The sequence below is a fragment of the Cryptotermes secundus genome, unplaced genomic scaffold, assembly GCF_002891405.2.
Source record: "Cryptotermes secundus unplaced genomic scaffold, Csec_1.0 scaffold131, whole genome shotgun sequence".
NCBI classification, from domain to species: domain Eukaryota; kingdom Metazoa; phylum Arthropoda; class Insecta; order Blattodea; family Kalotermitidae; genus Cryptotermes; species Cryptotermes secundus.
In genome coordinates, this window is record NW_019742552.1 from 298196 (window position 1) to 310999 (window position 12804).

Here is a 12804-nt window from a genome sequence, read left to right on the forward strand (position 1 = left end):
ACTACGGAGGCCGCTTCAAAACCTTTACTACAATGTCAACATACTTGTGTAATATATTTTCAATATTTCCAAGGTATATTATATATATATATTTATATTTATATACTTCATTTTAGTTGTTACATTTACCTAGAGGCACAATTCCATATCATAGAGTATGACTTATTGTACAAAATATGGATCCACATTAGCAATTCAGTGACCCTAGACGTATTCTTGTATCACTGCCCGATGATGATCCTATGAGATCGAAACATATATCAGGAAATAAATATTCAATTGTAAAATATTGAATGATTATAAATCACTTTGTTGTGGCGACGGATAACCTAAATACGTCGGTTTCCCTACATACACGTACTTGTTAGGTTTGCTGATTTTTACGCTTCATATACACTTCTGCAAATATCTCCCAAAGTCTTATGGAAAAATAAAAGAAGGACGAGAAATATTTTCTGAAGATATTTGACTCACGGAATGGGGTCGTGGGTTACTAGGCCAGCCGGCAGCCCCTCCCATAATATTGATCGCTGCAACAGCCACCCTACCCGTGCCACCACCACACACATTTTCTTGCATCCCAGCTTGCGGCTCTGTCACCTTGGCCCTGATATATTACTGTGAAAGTGAAAACACCCTCATAACCGGACAGATGAATGTATGCCATAACAACGGGCAACATGATTGTGTTCACGTTCTGAAATTCTCAGAGAGGCGGCTCATGTTCACTTCTTCGTAGTCGTTTCATTACAAGATACAAAAATAAAATATTCAAGAAGAAAAAATAGATACTAAACACCCTAAAATTTAAAAAGAGATGTATTTGTTACGCCTTTGTAACGTGAACACTTTAGGGCTTATATATCAGACTGCTTGGCTACCAGAAAACATTACACTAAACACAGCAGGGTGGCAACATACCATCTTGTATGCTGCTGACAAACATGCGTTCAGACTAATTTAAGTGAAAGATGATCAGAACTTGGATTTCTTTTTGTCTGTGAATGTAAAAACTGGCAACAAATTGTGATCCAGTTCATGATTTTGATTGGTTTGAAGGTTATTTAAGAACTATGTACAGTAGCTTTATATATTGGTAAGTTTTTCAATATAGAATAAAATTTTGAATCTAAAAAAAAATTATCACAGTACTGTAAATACATCTGCCGGTTCCGGAATTGACATCTGCAGTAATATCGCTAAAGAAACCTGCTAAGTTAAACGAGCTGAAAGAAGGTAAGGAAACTATAAGATAATTACGATCAAAAACATTCAAAATCCATCGATAAGAGAACATGTGAACTATAGAACAGGAGAGAGCCAGGAAAACGAAGAAGAAGCGAGCATTCTTCTTCCACAAGCACTATTTTTTATATTGGCACAGGTGCATGTTACTTTACCCATGGAGATGATATTGCCAATGATTTTTCTGATAATAAACGGGGTTTGGATTGTTAATCGGATTTAATGAACATTTTAACACACAACATGTAACTACAATTAACAGTTCACTGCCACCTACAGCCTAGTTTTCTCAGTCTGTTACAGTCTCCACTAGCCGTTGCTTGGTAGAGGCTTTCGAAGGCGGGTGTTCCCATTCCTCTGGGTTTCCAAACTATCCCCGATCTCAGCTACCAGCTTCCAACAACAACAGCTCACAACGACTAAATCGCAGCATTCCTCTCATTGACTCACCAACTCACCATCCAACTCACTCACTCACTCACTCACTCACTCACTCACTCACTCACTCAATGTACTCTCGCTAATTGTCCTGCTTAGCTTATAATACATCGGTACGGACAGCGTAGAAAATATCTCTTTCCATTATTGTTGTATCCAACTGTTGCTGTGGAAACGTGTTTGCTTGTGAAGCCGTTACTCAGTAATGGCTATCTCTGCTGGCTTCACAGTTCTGAGTTCTTGCCTTGAACAAGCATGCCACAATATGTTGGTTATAAAAATTTACTTTTTGAACATTTTCACATTTCTTTCCCATGTTACTCTTTAATAGTAAACATACATTCTAAATGACAGTATTGTGCCATGTAGAACACTTGGTAGGCAACGACTGCGAAATATGCAGCAACACAACAGCCGTTGCTACCTAATGAACGCAATAGATTTGTATTAGTCAACAGTGAAGTAACTGGGGAACAATATTCTCTACGCGGTTCGTGCTATTGCTACGTGATTCAACCATAAAATAACTGTTGGGAGAGGTGTTCTCTGTGCAGTCCATGCAGAGGTGTTAAAAGCAGGACAAGTCACTCTTTTGTTATTTGTGAGAGAGTCGCAGGGCAGTAAGGACGTGAACACGGAAACTGTGAAAGCGACGGCGTTGAAGCCGTTACCAGGCGACAACCAATGAAGCTACAGCAGATGGGAAGACTTAGTACTGTAGTTAATTGTAGAGTTTATGAATTAGAGATAGCGCTATAGTTACTTGTATTTACGATCTGTAAGTGTTCAATAAANAAAGCCGTTACCAGGCGACAACCAATGAAGTTACAGCAGACTGGGAAGACTTAGTACTGTAGTTAATTGTAGAGTTAATGAATTAGAGGTAGCGCTATAGTTACTTGTATTTACGATCTGTAAGTGTTCAATAAATCCAATTACCAAATCAAATCCCGTCTGTAGTAACTCATGGGCATGACAATATGTATGTAGGCCTACGTAGCGTAACAAAAACATGAGTGAGAAAATAGGGATGGGATTCTAGATCCAGTCTATGGAAACTTTTATAAATTCAAAGCTAATAATATAATGAATGAAATGTTTGCAAAGTGTAAGACGATTGAACATCCAACTTTTAGCGGTAAAGATAACAGCAGGTCTGTTAATGTGGAAGAATTTAAATAGAACTAGTGTCAGGTATTACCTAAAAATGGGTAAACATTTGACTCTAATGGAGTCAGTACCATTAATATTGAAAGCTCTTTTAACCTCGCGCGCTTAACGCAATTTATTTTCGCTGTAGAGCCAGACACTGACAGAATCGGTCTGATGATCCCTCTGTGCTGCGTCTGACCGTGTAGGTACTCACAGCCATAATGTTCCTGCCTGGCGTCCTTCCTGCCTGCGGGTATCCTCTTAGGATATCGATATAAAAGTCGACTAACTTATATTTTCCTGGTCTTGTTCAGCCATTCTACGGAAATTCCAGTGAGTGGCTTGAAGTACATCACTGCTGTTTCTTCTCTCTTACTTTTCCTTTCACATTCAACACGTCCAGTTGTCCCTTCATGCCATCTCGCACTAAATATTTCGCAGTTTCGTAATTGTAGAATTCAGAGAGGGAAATTCGTGTATCTTGGAAGGCCGTTACTTGGGAGAGTGAAGACAAAGATATTACTAAGAAGAGTTTTGAGATTGTAATTGCTGTGGGTGGTGTTAAGGGGACTGAGTCATAATTCCTTAAAATGGTGGAGCTCAGTATTAGCAGAATATGACGTTTAGGTTCTTCTGCTTTATTAACTCTTATGATATTTATTATATTTTTTCATCTACAGAGGTTTTGTAGTGTTGAACGAGAGTAGATCGTTATTGGAGAATAGGTAAGATTTTTAAGAAACTTGTTTGGATTATTTCATTGTAATATATCAGCATTCGCCCGGATAGGATGAGGAAAACCACGATAAACTCTATTAGGATAACAAGTAATTCGTCCTTCGGGGCTGGAAGCGAAGATGTCCAGAATACCAATATAGACTCTCACAAATTGTCTGTTGCAGCTAGAATTTTGAGTCTTCGTTCAGAGCGTGTTTTCGGTGGGGCCCACGAGGTGTTAGCGCGAGGTGTACAGACAAAAAGACACAGGCGGCCGACACCTGGCCGGGTATTTCCTTAAGTATTGTAACGTGTTTCGTTACCGAAGACGCCGTAGAGATGGTTAATTGGTTTATTTAACAATCTACAAATAACGGCTACAATTAATTATCTCACAGTTGCGGGNGTATATAACGTCCATAAGAGAACCTTACTTAAAATAGTCGAGTCATTTCGCTAAACTAACTTCCTCTCTTATCGGTTTCTGTTTCTAAATAACAAATTTCTTAACTTGTTAGTTGGTTATTAAGGTTATATAATTTGTCAGACCCGAAAGTATTTACTACAGTGCTTCCAGTATTATTAGAAAATATGAGAGTCTCACAGCGAGCATGTCTTTTCTGAGAGTACAGTCGGGGACTCAGACACACAAAATTCACGTATGAATCGTGAATGGGCACAATTACTCTGAGTTTATGCGTTTCACATGCAGCATGTTGGTCTCCCTTAATGTTCCGAGGACGGATTTGTTGCTGAGGCTGAGTTGTGCCATGTCCTTGCGAGCATGACTTCAATTTTGATAGGGATTTTTCTTTTCAAAACAATCTCGATTGTTTGAAAGGCTGTTTCGTCCTCGATCTGCTATGTAAATCCTAACATCAGACTGCATGTTGCGAAAACTTCTTTACCAATAAATGTATTACATTTCCTTTCATGATGCTAGTCTATATGTTCTTAATTTAATTAATTATTTCGCTTATTGTGGGGTTGAGACCAACTTGGTCCACTCGGCACGGCGGCCACTGATTGGCCTATTTTAGCCTGTCCCGGGTGATTATGATGATGGGGAATTTGGTGGAATGGAGATTGGCAGGGAAAACCGAAGTACTTGGAGAAAACCCGCCCCAGCGCTACTTTGTCCACCACAAATCACACTTGACAATAAGCGGAATTGAACCCAGGCCGCCGCGGTTAGAAGCCAGCGACTAACCGCTTGAGCTATGGCGCGGCCCCTGCATCTTCTTAATGGAATGAACTGTAAACATGGCGCCAGAGTTCACTTTCGAATTGTTATGTTTGTTATTTAAGAACTCTGTCAGTATCGAGTCTGTATTTTGTCGATTATATGACGGTTAATGAATGCGGAGCAATTGCTGGAATGAAAATTAGCAGGAGAGACTGACGTACTAGCCGAAAACCCGTCCCAGTGCCACTTCGCTCACGACAAATATCTTATTAACGCCAGGTGACTAACCTCCCGAGCTGCGGTAGCAACAAGGAGCTAGTGAATATTTCATCTCAGTAAATCTCGTAGGTTCTGTTTTCTATGCGTTCAAAAGAGAAATACATTTTTACGAAGTTATTTACTTTCTTAGATCTGCAGCACAATTCAGCATTCCATAATTCTAATACAGCTAATATGTCAGGCTTAGAGTTTTTGTAAAGAGAAATTCTGTCTCATGATACAGTCGGCTGAAATCACAAGACGCTTTTTCTGAACTGACACATTCCTAATGATCACACAGCTGCCAGTATAATGAACTAGTTATAGTCTGGATAACTGTTCCATTTTCACTTTCGCCACCTTGTCCAGATCGGCTCTAGGGACTACCTAGATTCCATCAACTGTGTACAGAGGCTTGTCCCAGGGAGTAAAGCGGTCGGGGCGTGCAGTTAAGCACCTACATGCAGCTAGTGCAGGAAGTTAAATAACATTGAAACTTTACCTCAACTTTCCCCCACATGCCATTCCTGGCATGCTACTGAATTAATTAAACAGGTTGCATCTTCCATAGTCAGCACAAGATTCCATAATGTGGTCGAGAGTCTAACGTATCGGCTGCAACGTATCTGACTTGCGCTACAAAGCGAATGTGTTCGACCCTACGTCGGGACATCGTTTGTCTTGTTTATTGCTTATTGTGTCTATTCCAATTTCCTCCATACAATCAGCATATACAAATTCCAATTGTTTATTAGCATACATATATAGCTAATAGTATCAGTAACACAACAGTTCCTAGAGAGTCTGTTCTGTTGAAATCTTTGTCTTAGAGGCTGATATGAGTCCTACTTCTTCTTATAAAACAGGGGTGCATGTACTTAGGCCGCAGACAGAAGCCATACACGTATGTAACAAGAAGCTCTTTTTATTTTCCTCCTCCTAACGAATTGTTGCCATGTCTTTAAATCAAAATTCTAATTGCAATTGCTGGTAAGATTCTTTATCCTTAAATTACTTACCGATGCTATAACAACCAAGTTCTGCTGTCTAAAACATAAAAATCGGATTATACAAAACTATAATTTTGCCTGTGGTACTGTATGAGTGTGAAACTTGGCCTCTGGCATCAAGGTAGGAACATACACTGAGGATGCTTGAGAACAGGGTGTTGAGAAGAATATTTGGACCGAAGAGAGAAAAAGTGACAGGAGGCTCGATAAAACTACATAATGAGGAGCTTCATAACTTGTACTCTTCTCCAATGATCAATTCAAGGAAGATGAGATTGGTATGGCACGTAGCATGAATGGGGGAGAAGAGGAATGCATATGGGATATTGGTGGGAAAGCCAGAAGGAAGTGGCCACTAGGAAAACGAAGACGTAGGTGAGTGGATGATATTAAAATTGATCTTAGAGAGAGATAGAACGGGATGTATGGATTGAATTGATCTGGCTCAGGATAGAGACCAGTTGAGGGCTCTTGTGAACACGGTATCGGGTTCCATAAAATTCTGTGATGTTGTTGAGTAGCTGAACAATGGCGGGTCCTCAAAACGGGCTCAGCTCCATGAGTGAGTGAGGGATAACCAAGCATTACATAATTTCAAATGAGAGAGGAAAGTGTTCATGAATGAAAAGGAGAGAATCGTCTTCTGTCTGAAGTAACAGATTTGTCTTGAACAAGATGAGAAAATAGCGAAATGCCATAATCAATTTATCCGGGAATTCCAAGATTCCAATAAGTTTTAGACTGTTGCTGCTACACCGGAGTTCTCTTCCCGGAAAGATGAAGGCCACGACGAAGAAGAATTGAATCACAATGTGAAGGAAGGTGATTCCAAAATGAAGGGCAATGAAATGATAATGATGTATATACTCGTGTATGTACTACTCGTATATAGTCACGATTTATGGGTTTGCTAGTAACGTATAAGACGGGGTTTGAATTGGATGATTGGGTTTATTGCACCTTATACATTCACAACTCGGGACTAAAGGCTATTGCTCATCTACACACATTAACATTTCACCGTTACATGCACTAAGATTCTGAGTCTTCACTAGTCGTATTCTGGCAACGGGTTTATAAAAGTATCATTGTCACTTCAAATCACGCATGACATCTTCTTCGCACCGCCTAATTCCTTTCTTGCCAGTTCTTATCAGTCATCTTCGACTGCCATCTCCAGAACTCAACCCAATTCTTGGCAACAACTATAAACTTCACTGCTGACTCGACTACTGAAGACTTCTTTATAACTGTTTTGCAAGGACCACGCAGAAAACACAACCCCTCTTTTGAAGGAGACATGTTTATTGATCCATTGCCTACAAATGAACGTCGTATTGTTGTGCGAGTTTGCTTCCGCGGGAATGTGTTTACCGAGTGTTGCCTAGCAATGGGTATATACGTCACAAAATATATATATAGTATATATAGTAACATACACGTATATAGGCAACGGCTTGGTAAATACATTTCTTAGGTAACACAGTCAACTATAGAACTTCGGTTACTAAGGTTTCGATAAGCACAGTCAAAATTTAACTGATAAAAAGCCGATATCCATGACAACGAACCTCCAAAGCACAGTAACAGCGAAGAACGCAGTAACTCTACTGTTGAAAGAGGTGACCTCCATGCGGTTCGACCAAAATCTACCTCAGGGAGAGCATTGACCAACAGAACACAGAAGAGAACTGAACACAGAAAACGAAAGGAAGTCAGAAGTGAAGTGGTTAGTTTATGTGTGTCATCACTGTTCGTAATTACGAAGTGTTACAGTTACAGTAAGGTTGTATTAAAACGAATTGTAGTTTCGCCTCGTGAATATCCAATAAATAGATTCGTCTAATCCGGAAACCATTATTTACTTGTCGCGTTACCAGGATACGTGAAAATGTATGTATGTATGCATGTATATATATACATATACTGCGTGTTCCTAAAATAATGACGGGGTTTCAGATACGTATATATTTCGTATTTCTTACCGTATCCAATCATGACATGTGCCAATCGGAAGCTTAACTGTCCACATTTTATGTGCATCCATCAAAGTAGCTCTATGTGCGCATCTTTCGTTACCCAGCACTCATCAATGCGATAGTCGAATTCCTGACACACCCGCTGCAGCATTTCAGGTGTGATGGTCTCCATAGCACGATTGATTCTGTTTCGGAGATCCTGGAGCGACTGGGGCAATGGGGGTACATAGTTAGGAGAATAAGGAGAACATAATCATTGTGATGTTTTTAACAAATATGGATCTGAAGAAAATAATAAATACAGACGAAGAGGATGGAACTTGTTCAGATGCGTAATAAGCAGAAGTAGGTATACTCGTATAAGAAACACGAAGGGATAAAATAAGCTGCACATTTTTTAAACGAAACCTCATCCATATTAATAGGACGCTATGTCACTAACATGCCATTCTGAACAAAACTTAACCAATCTTTTCCCTTATTTCCGGCAGTAATTTCTCTGAGATTCATCACCCCGCCCGCTTTCACTGCTTATCTGGAATAATTACTGCTCCGGTCCCTGGGAGTCACGCAACACACCACACCCCTCTTGTACTGATCGCCTGCAACAGCTTTTCCATACGGCTGTAACGGAGAACAGACAGCGTATTCCTGGTTCTATATCGTTAGCCACGGTCTTCGTTTATGGCAGATATACACGTAAATCGACCGTCTTAAAGCCAATACCATGACTGCATAGATTCAGAAATTATTTGTTCTTGTATTGCGTATAATATCCTCCACTTAAAGTAGCTCTTGAATAATTATTTGCTGTGTGCTATGTTATGTTATATATAAATACATCTTGTATGAGGAGAATTTTAAAAAATCGACAAAACTGAATTTCAGCTTCACGTACTGCAAGATGTGCAGCAAATGATGCGCAATAAACTTACATTCATTCGAAAACTTACCTCATACGAAACTTCTACGAAACCCACTGAGTATTTTGAGAGGTAAATGTAAAGTACCGTGCCATCAAGACATATGTAGGAGCCTCTGAGCTAGATTGAGGTGAGAGACCAGTTTCAAGCTCCAGCCTCTTTACCCGCGTGTACCCATTGAATAGTAGGCTGCTCATTGGATAGGAAGCAGGGTGGATCCTAGAGCCGGTCTGGACGCTATGGAGAAGAGAAAAATCTTGTCCCTTTTTAGATTCGAACCCTGGTCATCCAGTCCTTAACCTTTCGTTCTAGCGACTGAACTATCCAGTCTGCGTGTCTGAATGGCAAGACATTCAAATAGACAAATGATTGGATACGGTGTGGGCAATATGTTTTCAGTTTATGCACTTCATGTAAAGAAATTACGTAACATTGCGAGAGGTTCCGCCGAAGAAACCCCTAATACCTTCGCATCCTTTATGAGACCAGATGCTTTTTATATTCCCTGAACTCGCGGCAGCCCTGGGGCGAATTGGTCTTGCCTCGCCCGGCTTCATGTGGTACAGACTAAGCTAATAAATTGAGAACAACGACAGCGTGAGGTATACACACGCTTCATCTATGGAAGGATCAATGGGTGAATTCTCTTCAGCAGGCAATGAACAGAAGCGAGTTCCAGCTGAATAAGAGACCGTTGTCTCGATGCCTGCCCATAGTCTGGTTCCCTGTACCACTGTTACTCAACCTTAAATATTTAAAGTTAATATTAGATCGGACTCCGCTTCTGCGTTCGTACATAAATACTGAGCTCCGAAGACTCAGCAGATGGTTAGCAAAACTGTATTCTGTAGTGAACGAAAGTCCAAATTTGGACATCAGCCTGCTCAGTTATAAAGCACGCCGCGCTGAGCTAGGGCAGATTGGTAGGACATTCATGTGTAACTGTGACATGGCACCTGCGAACCAGATTAGTGTTGCATGGTAACGACCGGTAAACGAAACGTGACAACTAGTTTCCGCGGCTCCGTGTAGGCACGCAACAATAAACGAGATTGTAGGAAACAGTGTTTTATGTTAGGTCCGCACCAAGGCTATTTAACAAGGACCAACAGGAGTCCGTACACTCGTCAGAGAAAAAGTTACATAAGGGCTATAATCTCGAGGGTTCAGTTGCAAGAAAAGAATCTCTGGTCGTGAACCTCAAAAGGCTTGGTGCCAAGACGAACTGATTGGCGGTAAACTGTCAGTCGTTAAGTAGCTCTGACTTTGACTCTGCCGCACCAATTAGGTGCGGCCATGAGTTAGTTGTGAGAAGGCAGAAGACCAGCAACGACTTGATTAGAAGATGATATGATTGTGAGCCGTTACCAGGCAACGAGTGATGAAGACATGGAGACCTGAAAAGACTTAGCGTGTGCTGTAGCGAGAAGTCGAGTGCGTGAATTAGCGAAAGTGTGATAATTATTTTTAGTTACAATTTATAAAGTGGGAACGCGGTAGCGTAGTTGGTTGAGGGGCTATGCTGCAAGCCGAGAGGTCGTGGGTTTAAGTCCCTGAGGTCATTGGATTTTTTCATCTGACCTAATCCTTCCAGCTGCACTATGGCCCTCAGGTCGACTCAGCTTCTAACATAAATTAGTACCGGGAATTAATTAAATAATTTTTCTGGGTAGTAAAGCGCGGCCGGCGCGTAAGGCTGACAACCTTACCGCCAACTTTGAACCGATTGTCTAGATAATGTGGGACCCTCAACGTCTCAAAACCCTATGGGCCTCCACGGTCTGTTACAAGGATACCTTTACTTACTTTTTTCTTTTTACAATTTATAAGTGTTCAATAAATCCAATTATCAAACCAAACCCGATGTCTAATCGCTAAATCGTCACAATGTATGTGGCTGGCTATGTATATTTAAAGTACATATGTTTTGTAATATATATTTATATCATAACGAAGGTAAACAGTGAGGCAATTTTGGAACCCATGAAATGGCTGACCAAGAGAACGTAGGTCTTTTGGTGTCTGAACAAACTAAAAGAGTATCACAAAGAAACCCTCTTTCAGATAAGGAAAGACTTCTCAAGTATGTCCTCCATAAAATAGAAATCTCTAAGACTTCTTGGTGAATCCCATAGTTTTGTAATTGTAAACATTAGGGGTCACACGGTAGCATAGTTGGTTGAGGCACTATCCTACAAGCCGGAAGCTCGCGGGTTCGTGTCCCAGTGAGGTGGATTTTTTTCAATTGACCTAATCCTTCCAGCAGCACTATGGCCCTGGGGTTGACTCAGCCTTTAACAGATATGAGTACCAGGAATATTCCTGGGAGGTAAAGGCCGGCCGGCGGGTAGGACTGAAAATCTTACCGCCATCTGTGAGCCGATTGTCTAGAGAAAATGTGGGAATCTCGACGTCTCAAAACTCTATGGGCCTTCGCGGCCTGTTACAGGGATAGCTTTACCTATCTCACCTAAGTATTAGGAACACACTGGACAATAACACACTTCCGAAACATAATCGAGAGTAAAAATCAAAAGAGTGTAGACGGGTAAGAAGGTCATTTGAACGATGACTGTGAAGTATGTGATTACATAATTATACCTTATAAGCACAGAAATGTTCATTTTTAATTATTGTATATATACATATATATATCACACGATTAGCAAGTCTCATGTCTCCTGCATTGACTGTTCACTTCTCCTTCTACGTGTATACTCTGCCACACATGCAGACTTCTGTTAGCAACTTTTGGACTTCAGAACTTGAAGATTTATGATCAGCTGGACATTATAATGACAGTGATCTTGCACACTTGTGTCATCAGAGAGACCCTGTAGAGAAGACACCGGTCTTCTGGCCGCGTCTCTTCAGAGAAAAGAGAGTTCTTCGTAGGCCCATAGTATGGACTAGTATTGCTTTAGAAATTATATTTTTGTTACATTAATGACTAAGAAGCGGTTGTTATTAGATGAAAGTATGGTTTGCCATCTGCATGAACTTATTAAACGTTTATCAATTTAAGTAATATAATTTTGGAAATAATGTTAATAATTCTGTAATTTTAGTATGACATCTTAGGAGATAGAACTGCCAATCACAGCGGCCGCGCTGTCTAAATCATAAACTGTCTTCGCACACCCTAACAATGGGAAAGTCGATTCAAATCACACTCAAGTTATGGATGTTTTTCTGCGTTAATTCTGTGTTTATGTTGTCCTTTGTAGGTAGCCCCTTGCGTGGGTTGATGTCCCGCCCAAGGAGTCCTACCGACTGTCTATGCGATTAAGAAACTGTAAAACAGAGGCCAAGGTTCAGCATAGACTGTAGCGCCCACAGAGTAGTAGTAGTAACAGGGAATGAAGCGGATGAAGACACGATTTGTTCATTAAGTTAATTACCATCCACCGGTAATTTAAGACGAAAGAATTGTCGACGATGTACACTTAAAGCCAATCTGTTCAGTTTGTTTAATTTATTAAATTGCAGTGACCTTTCGCATATTTCATATTCGTTTTTTAAACCATTCCTTCTTCTTCATAACTAGAGACGATCTGAAATGTTCCTCTTCAAAATTAGATATTCCTTTCAAATTTTATTACAAAAATCAGCGTAATATCAGAAGTGTCTATACGTTTATCCCGTGTGATAGCCCCTTGTACTGCTACTCGATCCCTCATCTCGAACAACTATAGCTACGTTGTAACTCATGTCTTGTATGAAATATAGTACGCCTCTTTACATACACTCTTGAAGAGGAATAGCCCGCTCTTCCAGCCCGTTCAGGTCCCAGGCCTCTTATTCAGTTCGGTAATCATTTTACTGACTTCGCTCGCTTGGAAGCCGGGATCGTGGGTTCCAATCCCACTCAGGGCATGGATGTTTAGTTTGTGTGT